Below are 22,747 nucleotides of genomic sequence, written 5' to 3' on the forward strand. Positions count from 1 at the left end.
TTTTTTTCTTCATCAGAGCAACAACTCATGATCTGGTTTGGGATGAGATCCGTAGTAGTCTAGGGGACATCCTTGGGTTTCTGTGGGTGATAATATGAAGTGTCTCTGTCCTCCAATGCTGACAGATTCACCCAGAAGACAAGCCTCCAAACACACTGTCAAGATTTTTTTTCAGATTATGATCGTCTTTGGGCATGCTTTAGCTTAAGTTTGGGTGATAAAATCCACCATATACCTCTATTTAGACTCGTATGACACCATGTCCTGGTTCCTAGACCACATAAAAAGGGAGAAGCTTGCCAAGTGTGGGCATCCATCTCTCTCTGCTTGCCTGACTGTGGCTACAAGGCAACCAGCTGCCTCAAGTTTCTGGAGAATGCCCTGGAGCCAAAGTAAGCCCTTTCTCCATTGCTTTTGTCTGTGTATTTTATTACAACAAGGTGATAAGATACATAATGTTACATACATGCAGCTTTAACAAGAAGGTAGCTGGTCTGTGCCAGCAAGATGGTTCTATGGGAAAAGGGACTTGCCACCAAGCCTGACATCTGAGTTTGATCCCTGTAACCCACATGGTGGAAGGAAAGAACAAACACTTGCAAACTGTTCTCTTTCTTCATGCAAACTGTGGTACACACACCATGCCCCCACAGAGACCCAACTCAACACACACATACACACAAATACATGTTATATACATTTTAAAAAAGGAAGCAGCTGGGATACTTTGGGTTCACTTTTCTCCTTATAAGCCAAACTCTGTTACCTTGAACTGTTCTTTTCAGCAAATACCAAAGGCTTAAAACAATCCATACCATTTCAATGGTTATATCATTCATTGGTTAAAAGGGGAAGGAGGTTGATATGTCATCTAAGGAGGGTTCTTGAGTATTTGAAGACTTAGGACAGAGTTTGGAAAGTGTACAGTGGGCTAGCTTCATGAAATAGTTGGGTTAAGAGAGAACCTGCATCTGCTCAGAATTTTCAATTTGATTTATAGATATACACATAAAAATGCAGAAAAATTGAGGAGATCCTCTGTTGCCTACTAAAGTCTTGGACCACAAACTCTATAAAACTGTGTTGAGAGTTCATGGTAAAAATGGCAATGAGTGACATGGGCTCTTTGGTTTGTCCCCAGTCTTGGGGTAGCCTGCAGCATCTCAGCCCTTAATTTGAGCAGGGCTGACTTTTGGCATTCTTCCCATTCTTCAGCAGCATCTGAGAAAATATTCTCAGTTGGTAGCACATTTTAGCATTCGACAAAGTACTTTAATGAGCTACATTAATTTGGCCTCTTTTCTACTAGACTATTAGTCTTCAAGCATGACTCATTCAGAGGCATTCCTGACCCTCCCAGAGGGGTCCTGCAGTTATCCGTGATGCAGAGTTGGTGCTGAGGAGTGAGGGTGGGAGGAGATGCTTCAATCAGGGATCCTTGTAGCCTCCACATTTGTGCCTCACATCCTGTCATCTTCTTGCTCTTCATATCACATCCCTGTGGAAGTAGGAGGAGGATGGTTATCATTCCAGCAAACTTCCTGTCTATATTTTAATCTGCCGAGTGTCCCAATTATGTAAACTTTATCTTAGCATCTAAAATCTGCTGTTAATAAACCTGCCAGACACATACGCATATATCAATCGTGATGAAAACAAAAAACAAAAAACCACAAGGTTTCCAGCTTGTTATAAAAGTTCTGTGAGGGTGTTCACAGTGCTGAAGGGGTTGGGAGAATTCAGGATGTGAGTAGACATTCCTCTGGGAGATCAGAGGCCTGGGGGAAGAATATATTTATGTAGGCTGATATTAAATCTGGAAGGTAAGGTAAATACTTCTCCTATGAGTAGATGATGAAGCATAGAAGATGCTTGCTAAGCAGAGGAAGGTTGTCTATAGTAGATGTGGGTTGAGGAAGAAAGAAACTTCAATGGAAAGTGAGAGCAGGGAGAAAAGGGCCTTCCTAAAGTTAAGTTGCTGGTGAGAAGTTTCAGCTGTGTAGAACATGGGTTGCAGATGAGGGGAAATGTGTTCTTTATGTATTATAAGCTCTCACTCTTTTCTTGAAAAAAGTATTAATGCAGAATCTAATATCTAAATTGTACATATATACACATATATACACACTTATATATATCACAATAGATTAGGTTTTTGTTTAGAAACCAAGGCTTTAAGATGTTTGGTTCTCAGATATAGGGGATAGCTATTGTATCTGCATTAGTTCATTTTTCTACTGCTGTGATAAGACAACATAACCGAGGTAACTTCCAGAAGAAAGAGTTTTTTGGCTTTCAGGAGGTTAGAGTCTCATTATGGTACAGCAGAGACAGGAGGCAGTAGGGCTTTAGAGCAGAGAAAGCTCAAACCTTGAATCACTAGCAGGAGGAAGAGGAACTAACTCACAATAAAATATGTCTTTTGAAATCTCCCAGAGGGACATAGTTCCTCCAGCAAGGCCATACCTCCAGATCCTTTCCAAGCAGCCACCAGCCATTAACCAAACATTCAAATGGCCCAGACCCTGGTGTATGGGGTATGTACCCTAGTGTCTTGGGTTTGGTATACATTTTGGAGAGAGGAAAAGGGAGGCTTTCTATAAAAGGTAGAGCATCAGTTAGAAGGTAGGTGACCACGAATTAGGTTATTCTCATCTGGAATTCATAAAACATATTTCCAAGCTTGATGCTATCAAGGTCAGAGCATTTCTCACCCCTCATCAGAGAAGCTGTTTCTTACAGTAGAGGATAGCACAGAGACCTCCAACTAGATAATGTTCAGAGAGTGAGAAACTTTGGAACATTCAACCCAAAATGGGATGTCTTCATCAATACCCACCTTAGAGTTTGATGTGTAAGAGGAGGAAGAAAGGTTGTCATTGCCAGAGGTGGTAAATACTTCCAAGGGAGCAGTGTCTTCTAGACTTAGTGGTCCTGATGGTCATATAAACTCATAGAGACTGTGGCAGTATGCACAAGTCCTGCACAGGTTCAAACCAGACAAAATCCAAGCACCAAGAAAGGGACATGGACACAAAATCCCATCTGTAACTAAGAGGCTATTTGCAGTTGCTACCTACTAGCAGAGAAATCAATTTTCTCCAATACAGTCTAACTGGGTATATGAGCCACAGTGCAGGGTAGGAATCATGCCCAGAAATACTTGATCAATATAAAATGTGTGTGTGTGTGTGTGTGTGTGTGTGTGTGTGTGTGTTCTTTGGAGAGAGAGGGGAGAGGGGGAAAGACCTGAGAGGAATTGGTAGAGAGGAAAGAAGATGATCAAAATATATTGTATAAAATGTCCAAATAAAAAATTAGTATTTTGCAGTCCAAAGACTATGCCCATAATAAATTAAAATGAAACAATAAGCAAAACAAAGTTAAAATGAACATTTAAGAAGATTGTATGATCAGTTTTATTTATTACATTTTATGCCAATATCTTTATTGTTTTCTTCTTTCAGATATACAGTCCTGTATGGATTGTGTGGGAACTTCTATGGATGGGCAAGTTCCCAAGTCTTCATACATTTGAAAAATGCTATTATTTTCTCTCATTCATTAGCAACAGTTTGTTTGGGTATTGTCTGCAAGCACATTACTGCTCTCCCTTCTTGTTTGAAGATTTAGGAAAGTGATTGTCTGTCTCCATGAGCCTCAGAAAGTCTGAGATTTCTTTTTTCTTCATCTAGCTTTACTGTGTTAATATGTCATAATGACACTGAGGCTTATGAGAGGAATTCATTCATCCTTTTTGGTATTTGGAATCCATGCCTGATCTACATATGCTGGTCCTCATTTCTGTGACCATTTCTTCTAATTCTATTAGTATTCTTTCAGCCACTTTAATGAAACTTCTTTCCAACATGTTGTTTAAATTATCTTCCAGGTCTCTAAGCTCATCCATTGCTTTCTTTTTATGTCTGTGTCTTTCTCTGCTGTGTTTTTGGACATTAAGTTTTCACCTTGTTAGATGCAGTGTGCAACAGCACACCTCTTTAAGGACATGGCATTAGCATCCTTTGATCTTTACCCGAGGATTGGAGTCACAATGCAAACACTGCATCATGGTATTTAATGTGCCATATCAGAAGCACTATGTTATACCCTAAGCTCTCCAGTCACATCTTTGGATACTTCTATTAATATGTCTTAAAATATAGGCACCTGAACCTAAATCTACAGAAAAGTTAAAATTAAAGGGAGAAACAAATTATCCTCTACCCACTACAGTATTCGTGTAAGGCAGCCTTACATGACAGTGATAAGTACTGATGAGGGGAAACTGGAAGAGTCTGACAGCAAGTCTGACATCACAGGTAGAGGAAGGGACTTTCATACAAAGAAGCAAAACAAAACCAGCAAAAGCACAAAGGGATGCTCACAACTTAAGATTGTCTGCAGATAATTGAGACAGAACAAATTATCCAGGGTTTCTTGTTGACTTTAGTTGACACATGCTGACCACTTCTATACATTGTACACAAGTAAGTGCAGAACTTGATCCAGAGGATACTGTAGATTTATTGGAAGTAGCTGGTGTAAGGAGGAAAGAGATAAGATATTTGGGTTTAGTAGTTGAGTGATGTCTGTTGTTACTGACATTAAGCTTTCAATACTTCATTCACTCACTTCATTCTTTTCCAAAAGGGATCTCAAACAGAAGACAGGAAAGTAATAATATGAGGGAATTAGTGAGCTGGCTACAGGAAAGGGGGAAAACTGAGTTTGGAGAAAATCCACTATGGCTGAAGTGTTGATCTTCCTACCTCTGGAAAATGTGGCATTGTGAACTGACAATGTCTTTTCAACATTAGTTGTGATAAGTATATCGTCCTCTGCACATTCTCAAATAGGAGTGTTTTCTTTTACTTTATATCATACAATGTATATGTTATTTAGGTCCCAACAATTAAACACTGACCTCACCTCCAACAATCCTAGTATACTCCTTTAATGACAATGTTCTAGCAACAAAACTTTCTTGACCCATTGATACATGCCAGGCTATTCTTTATATTTTGAATGTATAGTAGCGGTCTAAATTCCTACAATAACCTGGGGTAAAATTCACCTTCTCCTTTTATAGCCAAAGAATCTGTAGCACAGAGCAGTTAAGAAACTTTTTTCAGGATTGCAAAGTTTATATTGAGTTATAAGTCAGAATCGAAACCCAGGCTGTCAGGCTCTGGAGATTTTTCTCGTTGCCAAATAAGTAATTTGGGTACATCCAGGTATGGTCAAGATGGCCCAGAGCAGTGAAATATGTTCCCACAGAACTCCATGTACCTCTGCCTGGTAATCAAATTTGAATTAGACTACTGAGGTAGCTAGGAAGCAGTGACATTCGACTTAGAAAAGCTGTGATTTGATACATTTTCCATGCAGCTATGTGGTTTTCTAGGTGTCACTTTTAATTCCTTAGTCCCAAACTTCTTAAATTCAGGCAAAAGTTCTTTTCCTGACTATAAGATTTTGGTCATATCAAATGAAACCAGGTTAGTCAAGAGACTGGCAGACATAAAGGATATGTGGACATCAGTAGTTTCTACGGCTGTCATGGTATGATGAGTTATCAGCTTAGCATAAGCCTATAGTATTTCTGTCATTTCCAAAGTCAGCATATTAATTTTTCTATGTCACTGGGAAAGTAAAAACAGGAAACATCCCAGCCGGGTAATAGAGGCCTAGAGTAATTGACTTAAGTCAGAGGGCACATTTCCCCAGGCCAACTGTGGTAATTACACTATGCTTGAGAAAGACCATAGAAGGCTAATGTGGTGATAATATTAGAGGGTATAATATTAGAAGGAATGTCCATATTCTTTGGATTTAGTGAACTGCATTCCTTGTGCTATATCTCAGACTTCCAAAGAGACAAGTAATTGTTGGACTCATACATCTTGCTCTAAATGCAGTCTAAAAGACTCACAGGGAAACTTTCCTTCATAAAACTTAAAAGTGAACATGTCTGAGCTCCAAGCCACAAGTTTAAATTCACTTCACATCAGGGTGACTTAATCTACTCCTAATGACTCTTCAAACACTGAAGAGGAAGACATAGGTCAAGTTGGGATGTTCCCAGGAGATGCATCAGTCTCGAATCACAGCCATGGCAGACACCCTCTGATGGGCGGATGACTCTGCAGTAGACACATGGAAGACATAAGTCATAGAGCATGCAACCCAGGGAAAAGCAGGCGAAAACATATGTTTAACAGAAATATCCCAAAGAACATTCATTTGCCATTTAAAAGTTCTGAGAATTATTTTTCTCTTAAAAGTGTTCTATATATGTTGACTACAGGACTCCCAATAAGATAAATTTGGGATATTAGATTTCTTGATATCCACTACATAATTGCTCAATGAGTCTCTCTTCTGCCTGGTGATTTTGAAGTTTAAATTCAGCTTCCAATATAATCATGCTAAGTTCTTCATTATTTGTTGTTTTGTTAATTTAAAATTTCTGTATTTTAAATCATTTTGGTAGAACACATGCAAATTGGTATAACTACCAAACTCATAATTATTGCTCCACTGTGATTATGTCATGTCCATTATATATGCTTTGCTGTGATGCAAATTATGTCTGATACTAGTAGTATGCATCACCTTGTTTTGAATTGTGATTTTACAGAATACATTTTACAGAATAATTTCAATATTCCTGTGTATTAAGATTTAGGAGCATATTTTAAAAGTTGTATCATGAATGCTATTTTACTCATCTCATATTCTAATTTCCGACGGATTTTAAATAGTTAAAGATAACCTGCATATGTTTATTATGGTAAATGATATATGCCTCTATACGTTCTGTAACATTTTGTTTTTAGTCTTTTTTCTCCTTTTGTGATCTGTTGAAAATAACGTTTTGTTGTTGTTGTTGCTTGTTTTTTGTTTTGTTTTGTTTTGAGACTGAATTTTATACTATAACTTCAGTCAAAAAAATAATTCACTGTTCTGCCTCAGCCTGCAGCCTGGTGTGCACAGAAGTCACAGCCATACATGGCCAAATCCATGTGTTTTTGTTTGATGTGTTTTTCATATTAAGCAATTGAGCCCAGAGTCAGTTACATGAGAGGCAAGTATTCTACCTTTGACCTTTCCCCTGAGCCTCCTACCTCTTTTAAAATACATTTTATTTTTTAGAGAGGGTTTTTCTAAGTTTTCTAGGCTGGCCTTGAACATATTATTCTGTTTCTCCTCCTGAGAATCTGGAATTACAGGTGTGCCCTCTGTTCCTCGCTAGCTATGCCAAAGTTTTTGTTTCTTTGTATTGTTTTGGTTAAATATATTTTTCTTAAACTATTATGCTGGAATATGTGGATTACATTTTTAATCTTAGTGTTTACTTTTAATTTATAACATCCATTTAACTATATATTTTAAAATAAACCTGAAAAGCATGCTCCCCCATACCTACTATAACTGGAATTTTAGGACAAAATACCCTCTTTAGTAGCTGTGACAAGCCAGGATTGGCCATCCTACCCAAAACACCAATGAAAGTAATGGTAAACGCAGATAAAGGAAATTTAGTCAAGGTTTTCAAAAAGAAATAAATAAAGTGGTAAAGTGAGCCAACATTTATCTTTGGAAGTACTGGCATGAGATTTGGGTTTAAACACAAGGAAAATGGAGCAGACATTAAGAGGTATACAAAGTCAAACACTTCTGACAACATACTCCAGCTGATCATTGTCTTAATTCTGGTTCCACATTGCTTGAGGATTTTAATCTGGATTCTCTTAAATCCAGGGTATAGTCACATCTGAGTTGTGGTCTGTTAGGGAATATTCTGCTGTTCCTTGAATCCATGATGTCTTAGTTAGGGTTTCTATTGCTGTGAAGAGACACTATGATCATGACAACTCTTACAAAGAAAAACAGTGGAGCTTGGCTTACATTCCATGGGTTTAATTCTTTATCATCATAGTGGCATGCAGGCAGACATGGAGCTGGAGAAGGAACTGAGATCTTCAGGAAGCAAGATGAGGCAGCGAGTCACTAGGCCTGGCTAGAGCTTCTGAGATCTTAAAGCCTGTCAACAGGACACACTTCCTAATAGTGCCACTCCCTATAGGTCTACTGGGCCATCCTTTTATTCAGACCACCACAGTTGGGGACTGCAGGTTCAGGGCCATGACCTACTTTTGTGCCTTTAGCTTTGAAGTGGGATGAGATAAATCAGATAGACAGAACTTGGTTGAATATCTAACATGCTTATCTTTGCTAAGTCAATTTTGTCCTGTGTCTTTGGCTAATGCCCTTGTTAGACACAGAAGGCATTAGCATCCTTAGGACTTCAAGTGAGGATTGGCATTCCAGTATAAATATTGCACTGTATTTTTTAATTTGCCATGCAAGAATCATAATTTAACCAAAGGCTTCCCTTCACATCTTTTGCCACCTTTCTTGATTCCAAAGTTTTATATGTACTGTTTACTTCACCTGGGATACATAAACATCTTTTGACACACATTTCAATGTCAGTAATTTGAGTTATAGTAAGATGGGAGGTGAAGACTATCCCCATTAAACTTCAATTTGAATATGTATCTTCATCAGAGAAAAGAAAACATGGTACAAGTGAAATTACATAATAATAATAAAAGATGTATTGAAGAAAGTAGGTAGAAAAGGCTTACATATATTACAGTTGCCCCTACTCACAGCAAAGCATTATGGAGACACTTCTTGTTTGGGGGAGAGGGTGTACAAATTCCACACTTTAGAACTTAAAACCTAACTTCAGGCCTGCATAGTGAAATTGAGTACCAGCTAGCCACTTAAGATGCCTGTCTCCAGCTCACTGCTAAATGGTGGCAAACCCTGAACTTGTTTTGTATAGGTGGTCAAGAGAATATCTCTAGTGCCTGACTCCAACACCAGGTAGTAAAGAATAAAACAACAATCCTGCTGGATTAAAACAGGAAGCAAGCATAGGACTTTGTCTGTAACTTAGACAAAAGAATGTTGACACTGTGGAGTGTGTTGGCCTCTGGCCAGGCTAGAGACTGTGTATAGAACTTGTAGACCCATCTCAGTGCTAGGAAGAGCAATGTGGTCCAATGGAGAAGGACTTCTTTCTGGCTAGCATCATATATAGTGGTCTTAGTGGTTGTTGTGGTCTTGGACCATAACTATACCGCAGGTGCAGGCCATGGTTGAATTTACATTGGCCCTGACTCAGTACTCTGGCCTTGATGGATATTGCAATATTGATAGATATGAGACTGTCCAACCTGTTCTTTTACCAACTCCAGACAACACCAGAGGAGCAATAATGTAGTGGGGGAAAGACATTTTACCTGAAAAATTTGGGAGTCTGGCTGGTATTACTCCATGTTACAGGAGAATGAGCATAGGTTCTTCATGTTTTTAGTCTTACTAATAAAATAATTTAGAAATGTATTCAAAGGAAGCTGTGAACCATTGCTGTAGTGTTTAAAAAAAACCCTCACAAATAGCTGGAGATGAAAAAGTGGAGAAGAGGAAGAGGAAAATGGCCAAGCTACTTGAGTTAAGCTGGCAAGAATGTCAGTCACATGGCAAACTGAGAAGCATTTGATGGGGGGAGGAGGCTTACAGTAGTAGTAAGGAAGAGCAAATTACTAGAAGAGGCACACTTGCTCCAGACAGTATCTGGAAGATGGAAGAGAATAGAAACAAAGTTATGTCTTAGAAAGATGTACAGTTATGGCAAAGCCTCATGGCTACCCTGGAGTGATTGCATACACTGACTCTGGAAGGGAAACCACACTGTCAAATTAATGTATTATTAGCCCCATGCCCCTCAGCACAGCTTAGGGTAGACTTGTTTTCTGGGGGGGGCAATCACTTGGTAGGTGACTGATATGTCCAACTAGATTAACTCTTAGAGGAAGAGACAATTTCATATCTCTAAAACATGGCAAGAAAAGGTAGATACCAATATGTTACGTAGAATTCTGGGGATGGTCCTTTCACAATGAAGTCCTGCGCCAATGCCTAAGCAAGTATCTAAAACTCTCCCTAGCTTCAGGATTTGAAGTGCAGACTTCCATTTTTTGGCACTTATCCACACAACTATTTCAAGTGCCTCTAGGAAACTTGGATTGAGAGACCATCTAGTTCTGACAAGGGGATAATAACCACAAGTTTATAGAATATAGTTTTTTTTGAAAAATAGCCACAAACAAATTCAGATTATAAATAATAAACTCACTCCTCCAATCAATGGATGATCCTGTAGCTTAAAAAACTTCAAGGGATTTTAGAGAACCATAACCTCATGACGTCATTTAAGCTGTGAGACTGCACAGTAGATATTCATAGTATACTCTCTCTAATAGGTTAAGTTCACTCTTATCAATACAAGAAACATTCATGTCAAAATTAGAAAATTTCATGTAATGAAATGAAATTAGGTAACAACAAAAAGAAAAATTTGAAAACTATTAATTATTAGTCACAATGCTTGCACTACTTGTTCCTGGTCAGAAAGTCCTTTCATGTGTCTAAAAGTTTGTGATGGTTTGAAAGAGAAATGTTTCTTATAGCCTCTGGACTTTGTGGATTCATGGTCTCCAGTTAATGTTATTGGGGAAGATCAAGGAGGCACAGCCTTACTTGGAAGGGTATCACTAGGGATGAGCTGTGAGTTCAAAAGCTTATTTCCACTCTTAGTTACCTCTCTGCTTTGTGCTTGTGATTGAGGCTGTGAGCTCTTGGCCCTCTACACTGGCCACCATACCTGCTGCTTGCTGTCTTGCTTTCTTGCTCTGGTGGACTTATCCCTCTGGAAGCATTAGCCAAAATAAACTCTTTCTTCTATAACTTGTCCTGGTCATGATGTTTTAATTGCAGCAAAAGAAGAGGAACTGATACAAATTTCAAATATATTTCCTACTTTTTCTTTCAAGTTCAGGGTATCAAGTTTCATACTGAGATTCTTGATCCATTTGGAGTTTTATGAAAGGTGAGAAATAAGAATCTAGTTTTTTCTTCTACATGTAGCTATTCAACTAACCAGAAAGCAAAACTTATTTCTAAACAACCAATGAGATAGAGGAAAAAATTAAAAATGAAATACAAAACATTTATTTTTTATTTATACATTTGTAAATAAAATATAATTAAATCACATTCTTCTTCCTTTTCCTTCTCCAGCCTCCCCACAAGTACCCTCCCTCCACCTCCATAAATGTCCACTCCTAACTCTTAAACTGATATACTCATCTTTTTGATTAGTATTGTTACACTCATATTTGCATATGTATGTATAAATATGTAAATAAAACGTGCTAGGTCTGTTTTTTGTTGTTTTTATTGTTTCAGGGCTGACTACTTTGTATTGGATAATTAATTAGGGGGCTTATTCCTGGGAATGGCTAATTCTCTCTCAGCAGTCATTGTTTGCCTACGCTTTTTTATATAGAGGTGAGACCCTCTATAATTTTTTTTCTGTTCTGCATTAGCACATCTACTAATATTGTGATTATTTAAGAGTTTTCTTTTTTTGCATCTTTTTTTTATTAGGTATTTTCCTCGTTTACATTTTCAACGCTATCCCAAAGGTCCCCCATACCCACCCCCCTAGTCCCCTACCCACCCACTCCCCCTTTTTGGCCCTGGCGTTCCCCTGTACTGGGGCATATAAAGTTTGCAAGTCCAATGGGCCTCTCTTTGCAGTGATGGCCCACTAGGCCATCTTTTGATACATATGCAGCTAGAGACAAGAGCTCCCGGGTACTGGTTAGTTCATATTGTTGTTCCACCTATAGGGTTGCAGTTTCCTTTAGCAACTTGGGTAATTTCTCTAGCTCCTCCATTAGGGGCCGTGTGACCCATCCAATAGCTGACTGTGATCATCCACTTCTGTGTTTGCTAGGCCCCGGCATAGTCTCACAAGGGAGAGCTATATCTGGGTCCTTTCAGCAAAATCTTGCTAGTGTATGCAATGGTGTCAGCATTTGGAAACTGATTATGGGATAGATCCCTGCATATGGCAATCACTAGATGGTCCATCCTTTCATCACAGCTCCAAATTTTGTCTCTGTAACTCCTTCCATGGGTGTTTTGTTCCCATTTCTAAGAAAGGGTAAAGTGTCCACACTTTGGTCTTCGTTCTTCTTGAATTTCATGAGTTTGGCAAGTTGTATCTTATATCTTGGGTATCCTAAGTTTCTGGGCTAATATCCACTTATCAGTGAAGAGTTTTCTTTTTTAATGCAGTCATTTCCAGATGACATTATGACTTCCTGGTATTCTGGCTTTCAAATTCTTTCTTCCTCTCTTTCATGATGTTTCCTGAGCTATACATGTAGGAGCTGTTCTGCAGATGGATCCATTGTGGCTAGACTCACCCACATCTGTTGATCTCTACATTGTGTTCATTTGTGGTTTCCTTTTATGAGAGATAATAGCTACATTTATCTTTGTGTATAAGATTAAGATTTAGAATGTAGTTTGGAATGCTGGCCTAGCAAAATGTAGTTGTGTGGTGGTGAGCTGTGTACAGACAGCCTGGTCCTGGTTGAACACGGGCCTTGAACCCCAGTGACCCTAAAGGGATGGCAGGGCCTCCTGGGCCCCTAGCTCCTGTCTCAACTACAGCCTCCCACAGCCCCATGCAGAGAGGTGTGTGGTCAACAGTCATGTAGGCAATGCCCCAGGCTCCTGGTATTCTGTCTGGACTCCACCTCCACAGTTACCTGGCAATAGCCAGGATGGCCCCAGCCCACTATAAAAGAAGCTGCTTGCCCCCTCCTCGCTCTCTTAATCTCTTACTTCTTATTCTTTTGCTCCCTTGCTCCCCTGCTCTCCACCTTCCCTTCCCGCCTCTCTCCACATGGCCATGGTCAGCCTCTACTTCCCTCCTCTCTCCATCTCTCTGCTTCTCTACAATAAACACCTTAAAACCACTGACTGCCTCTTCTCATCAGGAGCAGGTCTTTCCTTAAAGAGAACTGCATGTCTAACCTCCCACCTGGAGACCTCTCTGCAATCTCAGCCATGGCTGCCAGCAGCCAAGCCAAGCAGCCTGCTGAGCTAGCCACCTGAGCTAGCCAGACTTTCTTCTCCCAGCAGTAACCTGCCAGAGCTCTCCTATCCTTTTCCGGTTGGCCCCTGGGCCAGGGTTCTCCCGGGGGTCCCCACCTGTTCTCAGCTCTTCCGCATCATACAGCGGCTTCTGGGATGTTCGAGAGCGAGAACCTGTCCTCCCTGGCCTCTGTGCAGCCCAGGGACCCCAGAACCGGATCTTCCTTGGTACCCAGAAGCGTCTGTGGTACCTGAGAGTCAGAGCCAGACTCTGGCAGGTGGCGGGGACCCCAGACTGCGCCTTCCTCACTCCCAGAGCAGGACCCCACTGGGCAGCAACCTGGGGTCCATGTAGTCAAACTCCCCGAGTCTGCCTTGCCCAGTGGCCCTAGCCCCGAGCAGATGTGGGATACCATTTTTGTCCCACAAATAGTAGATTCCCTTCTAAGATTCAAGACTTCACTAGCCAAAGGAAGTTGGCTAGATTTCTAGTATGAGGCTAGATTTTCCACTTACTGAATGGACTTAGATATTTATTGGTTCTTGCCAACATGTGCCACTTATTGTACCTTTGCATATATTGTACTATGCTGATCCATGCTATGCTTTGTCGGTGTCATAACTGGGTAGGATTCTTAATAGCCTCACTCTCTTGGCAGCTTCCATAGTATTCCATGGAAGCTAGACTGCAAGAGGAGGCTTTTAGGTTAATAACTAACCTATCAAAAGCAATTTACAGATAAAATGCAATACCATTCAGAATACTCATAACATTCTTCACAGAAATAGAAAAAAAATCTTATAATTAATATGGAACCAGGAGAGACCCTGGGTAGCCAAGCGATCCTGGGGGGAGTGGGAGGGGGTATACTGGAAGGATTGTCGTTCCAGACACTTTATAGAGCCATAGTAATAGAAAAGTGTGGGACTGGCACACGACAGGCATGCAGAGCAATGGAATAAAATAAGAGACACAAATATGAGTACTCATAACAACAGCCACTGATACTTGACAAAGGGCAAGAAATGTACACTAAAAAAATTGACAAGGGACATAAAACAAAATGAAACATACATGGAAAAGAGGGACAAAATTTTCAACAGATGATGATGGGAAAATTGTATATCCACATAGAGAAGAGTGAAATTAGAGCCATTTATATCACTCTCCATAAAAATAGGATACAAGTGCATCAAAGATCTCAATTTCAAACAGTACTAGAAGAAAACATGGGTGATATCCTACAAGATATAGATGTAGGAAAGGGCTTGGTGAACAAGAATTCCAGAGCTAATAAATAAAGGTTAGCAACTGACAACTGCAGCCTTGTAAAGTTAAGATTCTTCCAGACTGCTAAGGACAGAACCAAGTGAGTCGTGGAGAAACTCACAGAACGGGAGGATATCTTTGTCAGGTATACACCTGACACAGGATTAATATTCAGAATGTATATTAAAAAAACAAACAAATGAACCACCACCAGCAGCAGCAGCAAAAAACAGTCAAGGAAACGAGCCATTTCAGAAATAAAAGGGGTATTGTGTGTGTTCAGGATCTAAATAGAGAGTTCTTCATAAAAATAAAAGTGCCTAAGAAACACCTCAAAAAGTGTTCATCGTCTGTGGGCGTTAGGAAAATGCAAATTAAAACAACTGAGATTTCATCTTATCTTTGTCAGAATGGCTAAGGTAAAACAACTAACAACAAATGCTGGAAAGATGTAGGGCAAAGGAAACTTCACTCACTTTCAGTAGAAATGCAAGCTGGTACAACCACGCTGGAAATCCATATGGAGAAATTTATGCGCGCGCGCGCGCGCGTGTGTGTGTGTGTGTGTGTGTGTGTGTGTGTGTGATTTCTCAGTGGACTAGATGTTCTGCTTCACAGACACTTGCTTGGCAATATATACATCATATATATCATCATGCTAGTCTTAATTGCCAGGAGATGGGGCAAAGAACCCTAAGTGTCCTTCAACAGATGAATGGGTAATGCAAATGTGGCATATATACACAGTGGAATACTATTAAACTGTAAAGAAAAGCAAAATAATGGCATTTATAGTGAATGGAAGAGCCTTGAAAAGATTATATTGAGTGATGAAACCCAGACATGGATAGAGAGACACTGCACACTCTCTCTCATTTGTGGCTTCTAGCTCCAAATCCTCAGATGAAAGCAGAGTGTACAACATGATGTAAATGTAGAAACTAGGAAATATAAAGGGACACTATACAGATAGTGCTTAAGAGGAATTAAGAAGGACACGGTTGATATGAAGCAGAATATAGAAAAGCAGGAATACAGAGTTGGGGATTCCAACCTGGAATGGGTAGGGAGTCAATAAAGAAAGAGAGTTGGAGGGAGGGACAAAAACAATCAAAGTTGCTTGATAACACCTCAAGGAATAACGTTATATTTACCTAAAATTACACAAAATGCATATTAGTGTAAACACACACGCGTGCGCGCGCGCGCACACACACACACACACACACACACACACCTCCCAAAGGAAGTTATGCCACTTGGGCTGACAAGTTATGCTCTCCATAAGAATCATAGACTAAGAAAATCCCCAATACCCATCATGAAAAAGATCACTTCTCTAGTGATTGGGCAGGGTGGTCTAGTAATTCATGAACTAGTATATATGTTGCTGTTGCCCTTGCTTGCCTCTCAGAGGTTGAAGACAAGCCCTAATTGAAAACACTGCACACTTACAGCGCAGAACTTGATTATTTGAGTTGAATCTAACCTGAACTTAAAGTATTTTGAGAAAACAAAAATAAAACAGAAATGCAGCATACAAAAGCTCACTGGACAGTGAGAAATGCAGTGCATACTACAGCAGCTATAAGGGACAAGCTTATTAAAGTCAGCAACTGTATCAAAATAGAGGAAGTAGAAATGTACAGAATACAGACTAAATAATGCAAGGAAAAGCTGCATATTTGGAAGATAAAATATTGACAATTTCTTAGCTAGAGAAGCTAAGAAAAATAAAAGGAGATAAAGTAAAGCTGGATGAAAAAGATACATTATAATGGACAGATCAGGGATTATTAGAGATCATTATAAACAACTATTTGCCACAAAATGAATTACCCAGAAGAAAAGTGAAAATACATCTTACCAACACTGAATCTTGAAGAAATAGGACCCTGGGGTTGGGAGTATAGTTCAGTGGAACAGTGCATACCTAATACGTGCAAAGGTCTGGCTTGATCCCAGCATAACCTAAGAGATAAAGAAAACTGGAAGTAAATACTAACAAGGAGCAGCAAGACTCAGGCAGTAGAATAGTAGTAAGCCCTTGAGTGAAGAAATGCCCATGACCAAATATCAAATACATAAAATAGATCCAATACCAGATTATCTTGGCATAGTTCAAAATATTGAAAAGGAGGGGATTCTACTGTATTCATTCTATGAAGACAACATTACCCCAATACAGAAATCAGAAATAACACAGCAACAACAAAATTCTACAGTTATGCTCAATGAAGAGAGATTTAAATCTTCAGCAAAACACTGGCAAGCTGAACATTTAGAAGGCTGTCATCTCGGATGTAAAATTTATCCCAGAGATGCAAGGATGTTCCATCTATACATATAAAAAAAGATGACAAGTCACATCAACAACATGGTCAGCAACAACCACGTGAACATCTCACCAGATCAGAACATTTGTCTTAAAATTTATTATTCTTTCATGATCAAAACTTTGAAGAAATTAGACACAGAGGAATGTACCTAAAGACCACATAATCAGGTCTATAGCTAGCATCATACCTGTGATGGTTTGAATGAGAAGTCTTCCATAGGCTATAGTGTTTGTTCTTACTTGGTAGTACTCTTTGTGAGAGATGGCAGTGTGTCCTTGTTGGAGGAAGCATATCAGTGGGGCTGGGCTTTGACATGATGTAACCCATACTATTTCTAGTTTACTTGTTTTTCTCTGTGCTTGTGTGTGAGGGTGTGAACTCTCGGCTTCTTTTTCTGACTGCCATGCTTGCTTGCTGTCCATGGCTCCTGCCTATGATGAACTTTTATTTTTCTGGAACCATAAGCTCAAACTCTTCCTTCTATAAGTTGCCTTGGCCATGAGATTTTATCACAGCAACAGAAAATTAATTAATATAGTACTAAATAGAGAACCTTCTTATGCCTCAGAATAAGACACAAGCCCATCTTAATTTCCTGCATTTGACACAAGTCAAAATGGACCAAAGACATAAATCTAAGATTCTATGAGCTGAAATTAGGAAAGAGCTTGGAGATAACATAGGGGAATTCTTTCCAAACTTTTGGAACTGATAAAACATTAAAAAAAAATCATCTAAAGCATAGAATACAACAACAACAACAAAAAGTAGACAAGTGGATTTACATAAAAGAGAGTGTGGCATGATATGGGGTGTATATGTTTGTCTTACAATTCTAATTGTTCACTTTATACAGCCTGGAGTCACCGGAGAGGAAAACCTGGGTTGAAGACTTGCCTAGATCAGAGTGACCTACAAGTACATCTATGAGGGATTATCTTTATTGTTAAGTGATACAGGAGGACAAGGCTACTATGTATAGTACTAGCCTGACTTTGTCTGACTCAGGTGAGTTCTTTGGCCAGAGGCAATGCTGTGTGGAACAGCAGGCAGGCTTGTATTGAATTCCTGCCTTGACTTCCTTCGTAGGTAGACTGTGACCTGAAATAAATGAAATAAATTATTTCTTCCCCTAAGTTACTTTTGTTCATGGTATTTGTACTAATAACAGAAAGGAAACTAGCACAACTTTATCCCTCAAATTTGGGATGCTGAGGCAGAAGAATCTTAAATTTGATATCATACTGGACTAAACAAGAAACTTTAAGGTCAGAATGAGTTCTATAGTAAGTAACTATCTAAAAACTAACATGCATACATACAGAGAGAGACAGATACAGACACAAACCCGGGCACAAACACAGATACAGACAGACAGACAGAAAGACAGATGGCAGACAGACACACATTTCAAAAATAAAAGTTCTGGGGTAGAGTTTAGTGGTGCCTAGCATGTGCAAGGCATGTGATGAAAACAATAAAAATGAAACAAACAAAATAAAACAGAAAATTCACAGAATATCAGCAACGAGTACTAGTTTTCTGCATGCGCAAAGGAAATAATTCACAGAATAAATAAGGCTGCAGAAGGAGAGAAAGTACCACAAGCTGTACCTTTGACAAGGTGCTAACAACTGGAATATATAAGGATCTCAAACAACTGAGCAGTGTAATGACAGGCAGCAGTTGATTTTAAAACAGATGTTTTAAGCATCTCCAATAAGGAGATACACAACAGCAGGACATTATATGAACAAATCTCAAAGTCACCAACCACCATGAAACCAGGAACAAAAACCCACAAGGAAGATGTTCTTTACTCCAGTCAGAGTGGCTGCATCAAGAAGAAAACAAAAACCAAACCAACCAACCAAATCAAACCAAACCAAACCAAACCAAACCAAACCAAACCAAACCAAACCAAACCAAACCAAACCAAACCAAACCAAAAAACCCAAAAAACAAACAAACAAAAAGCATAGCACAAAACAAACAAACAACACCCCCCCCAACACAAATGCAGTAAAGATGTAGAGAAAAAGGAACTCATATAGTGTTGGTGAAAGTATATTTTAATGCAGGCATTGTTGAAAACTGAATGAAGAGTCCTCAAAATACCCTAAGTAATTCTGTCCAGCAACTTCGCTGCTTAACCTATAGCCAAAGGAAATATCAGAGATATCTGCACTCTGGTGCTGATGGCAGCCCTATTCACGAGAGCCATGGCGGAGAAAACACTTAAATGTTTATTAGCTAATAGATGAATAGAGGAATTGTACATTAAGCACAACTGAATACCATTCAGCCGTAAGAAAAAAATAAAACCATGTTATTAGTAGTAACATTTACAGAACTGGAACTTGTGTTGAGTGAAACAAACAAGAGCCAGAGACGCACTTGTTATACTCTTAATTATGTGCAATCTGAGAAAGTCCCTCTCACAATAGATGAAAGGTAAAAAGTGGGTGCCAGGGGGCAGGAGGGGTGTGGGATGCAAAGAGAAGGAGGGGGCTAATGAACCAGTAGTACAGTACAGCAGTTGGATAGAAGAGTTCAGGTCTGGTGTTCAATGACAGGGTTATTATTATTATTTTTTTATTTTTAATATTTCTTCACAATTCTTTCTTGAGAATTTTTTATATGATGCTCAGGTGTCCATGTCTATAAATTAGTTATACAAATCAGTTACTGATAACAAATCATGAAGAAATTAGTTTTAAAACAACTATTTGACACACACATATTTTTACTATTTGTTAAAGTCAGAAGCAAATCTGTACATTGATGAGGTGAAAATACCTTGGTTTTTTTTCACATAAAGAACTGAATCTTGACTGGATACCCGATGCTATTTGCCTTACAGTTTTACTCTTGTGGAGAGACACCATGACCAAGGCAACACTTATAAGGACAACATTTAACTGGGGCTGGCTTACAGGTTTACAGGTTAAGTTCAGTATCATCAAGGCAGGAACATGGCAGCACCCAGGCAGGCATGATGCAGAAGGAGCTAAGAGTTCTACATCCTCATCTGAAGGCTAGTAGCAGAATACTGACTTCCAGGCAGCTAGGTTAAGGGTCTTAAGCCCATATCCACAGTGACACACCTATTCCAACAAGGCCACACCTTCTAATAGTGCCTCTCCCTGGGCCAAGTGTATACAAACCATCACACTATTTGACATAAGGCACCCTTTGTCTGTGATGAGAATGGTGTTTTTTGTAAATACATTAGTAAGAAATAATATCAGTGTATTTAAGACCATTTCATAAGTTGCGGGACATTAATGCTAAGCTAGAATTAATTTAATAATATTTTTAAAGAAACCGTACCCAAAGATTTTAAAAATCAAACATTCTAATACAATATAAGTAATAGATATATTGGTGTGATTCCGTAAATATACAATTATGTTTCTGCAAGAGAAGAGAAAGTATGTGCAGTAAAAAGCAAAGCAACTTATAATCTGATTGTTTTCTGGAATCTGAGTTTTTCAGGCATTGATCATTGATGTGAGGTGCTACAAGGTGGGCAATGCAGGGTTCATGTGAGCTCAGAAACAAGGCTGTAGGGAAGTCACGTGATGGGAACATTGCCAGAAACACCTTGGATTTCGAATACATTGACTTTGAGTTAATTTTTGGTCATTTAGTGCTCATAAAACCTAGTACTGCCAATTTTTTTTTCTATTCTACATTTAGTGCCAGGACCTTGTAGAAGCCAAGTTCACACTCAGAGAAGCTGATTTCTAGTGAACTGTAGAGTGGCATACACATCCGTGTGCACTTATTTCACAACATTAAAGGAAAGAGAAGGTTTTCATGGCACAGAAATGATAACTCTTTGAGGACATACATATATTTATCCTGATCTGAACACTGTGTGTAGGAACTTCACAGGTAACCCCATACATTTTCAAAATTTATGTGTTAATTAAAACTTAAGTGAATAATAATAAATAATAATATGTACTCACTGATAAGTGGATACTAGCCCAAAACCTAGGATACCCACGATATAAGATACAATTTCCTAAACACATGAAACTCAAGAAAAATGAAGACTGAAGTGTGGACACTATGCCCCTCCTTAGAAGTGGGAACAAAACACCCATGGAAGGAGTTACAGAAACAAAGTTTGGAGCTGAGATGAAAGGATGGACCATGTAGAGACTGCCATATCCAGGGATCCACCCCATAATCAGCATCCAAACGCTGACACCATTGCATATACTAGCAAGATTTTATCGAAAGGACCCAGATGTAGCTGTCTCTTGTGAGACTATGCCGGGGCCTAGCAAACACAGAAGTGGATGCTCACAGTCAGCTAATGGATGGATCACAGGGCTCCCAATGGAGGAGCTAGAGAAAGTACCCAAGGAGCTAAAGGGATCTTCAACCCTATAGGTGGAACAACATTATGAACTAACCAGTACCCCTGAGCTCTTGACTCTAGCTGCATATGTATCAAAAGATGGCCTAGTCGGCCATCACTGGAAAGAGAGGCCCATTGGACACGCAGACTTAGTGTGCCCCGGTACAGGGGAACGCCAGGGCCAAAGGGGGGGAGTGGGTGGGTAGGGGAGTGGGGGTGGGTGGGTAAGGGGGACTTTTGGTATAGCATTGGAAATGTAAATGAGCTAAATACCTAATAAAAAATGGAAAAAATAATAATAATAATAATAATAATAATAAAAGACCCAACAATTCTCCTAGATCTTCTCAGGTCTCAGTAGAATTAGCACTTCTGTTCTTGTTTTCCTGAATTCTTATAAAATCACAATGTATTGTAATTATCTGCTTACAGATCCATTTCTTCCCGAAGTCCTTAAGAGCTTTTGGAGGACAAGAAATAATGTCTCTGCACATCACATATTCAGATCATTGCCTGTCAAAAGTAGTCATGGAATATGTCTTTAGATGAATTTTCAATGACAAAGAGAATTCATTATGGTTTAAAATGAATCTTTTTCTCCTTTGAAAGTTTTATTCTGGACCACCCTTCACTGACAGTTGGAGTCCTTTGATTTGGTATTGTTCTTTTTTCTTTCTTTCTTTCTTCTTCTCTCCGGCTCGCTCACCCAGAAGGCTGCACTCACATCCTGCAGAAAGGGACAAGTAACTCCGTTCTGGCCTCTGTGCTCTGGGCTTTTTGACAAGCTTTTGAAAATGACAGGGTTCGGCAACTTCACAGGGTGTTCAGTAATGGTCGCTTCCCCTGCTGCATTTTGAAGCTAACATGGGAAGGACAATCTGTCTGTTTTTGGTTGGTTAACACTTAACTCGTCAAAAATATGTTTTGTAACACATAGTCTATGTCCAAGAGGTCTTGCAAGATTTCCAAAGCTTTTTCCCACACTTTTTTTTTCTTCTCACCCGCGGAAAAAAGAAACAGTGTATTGCCAAAAACAAATTATCCCACTTCTCAAAAAGGACTGCTGCTGCTCGGGAATCTTCAAGCCACAAAGTTCACTTCAGGCCCGATCTTGGCCAATACTGCCCGCCACACTGCACGTATCTTGCTCGGCTCCTGCTCCAGTGCGGGGCTGCATCATGCACCCTCTTTGAGTCAGAGCTTGAATGTGGACAGTGTTGCCTGGCAACCGCTGAGGTCAGCTGCTCTTTGGCTATGCCGCAAAGATTCCTTTTTTTTTTTTTTTTTTTTTTTTTTTAATGTAATTAAGATTTTGTTGAACATGAACTACAATTTTTGTTTTCTGGGGAAAAGAGAGGAACAAAATTCTAGAATTTAGAACCTTTTGGCAGAAGACCCGACAGAACTCTTTCATTTAAGAAATGCCTTTAAATGGCTTGGTAGGAAGAAAATAAAAATGGAGGTATATCAAGTCTAAGAAAGTTAAACAAAAATAGCTATAGGGATTTGAAATGTGTATAACTTGTAGAAAGAACTAGCTCAAGAATATTTTAACCATTACAAGCAGGCTGCTGAATGTATCTTTCCCTCATTGACTCTACTAGGAAAAACTTTTTCCAGAACATTCCAAGAGCCTCGTAGAATCCTGACTTTGTGTCCTCAGAGCCATATACCTACTGCTCTCAGAAGAGTTTCTCTAGACTGCCCAATTGATCACGCTGGGCCACTACA

At 39.3% G+C, this 22,747-nt stretch overlaps 1 long non-coding RNA gene across 1 annotated transcript; it reads right to left on the reverse strand.

Moving 5' to 3' along the window:
* Positions 1-1,255: 1,255 nt before the first annotated feature.
* 4933412O06Rik (RIKEN cDNA 4933412O06 gene) lies at positions 1,256-22,222 on the reverse strand. Its single transcript, NR_045507.1, has 3 exons — positions 21,447-22,222; positions 16,170-16,273; positions 1,256-1,498 (listed from the first exon to the last, which is right to left on the reverse strand). It is a non-coding gene; the product is annotated as an RIKEN cDNA 4933412O06 gene (long non-coding RNA).
* Between the last annotated feature and the right edge of the window lie 525 nt (positions 22,223-22,747).

This window comes from Mus musculus, chromosome 13 (genome assembly GCF_000001635.26).
Source record: "Mus musculus strain C57BL/6J chromosome 13, GRCm38.p6 C57BL/6J".
In the NCBI taxonomy this organism is placed as follows: Eukaryota; Metazoa; Chordata; class Mammalia; order Rodentia; family Muridae; genus Mus; species Mus musculus.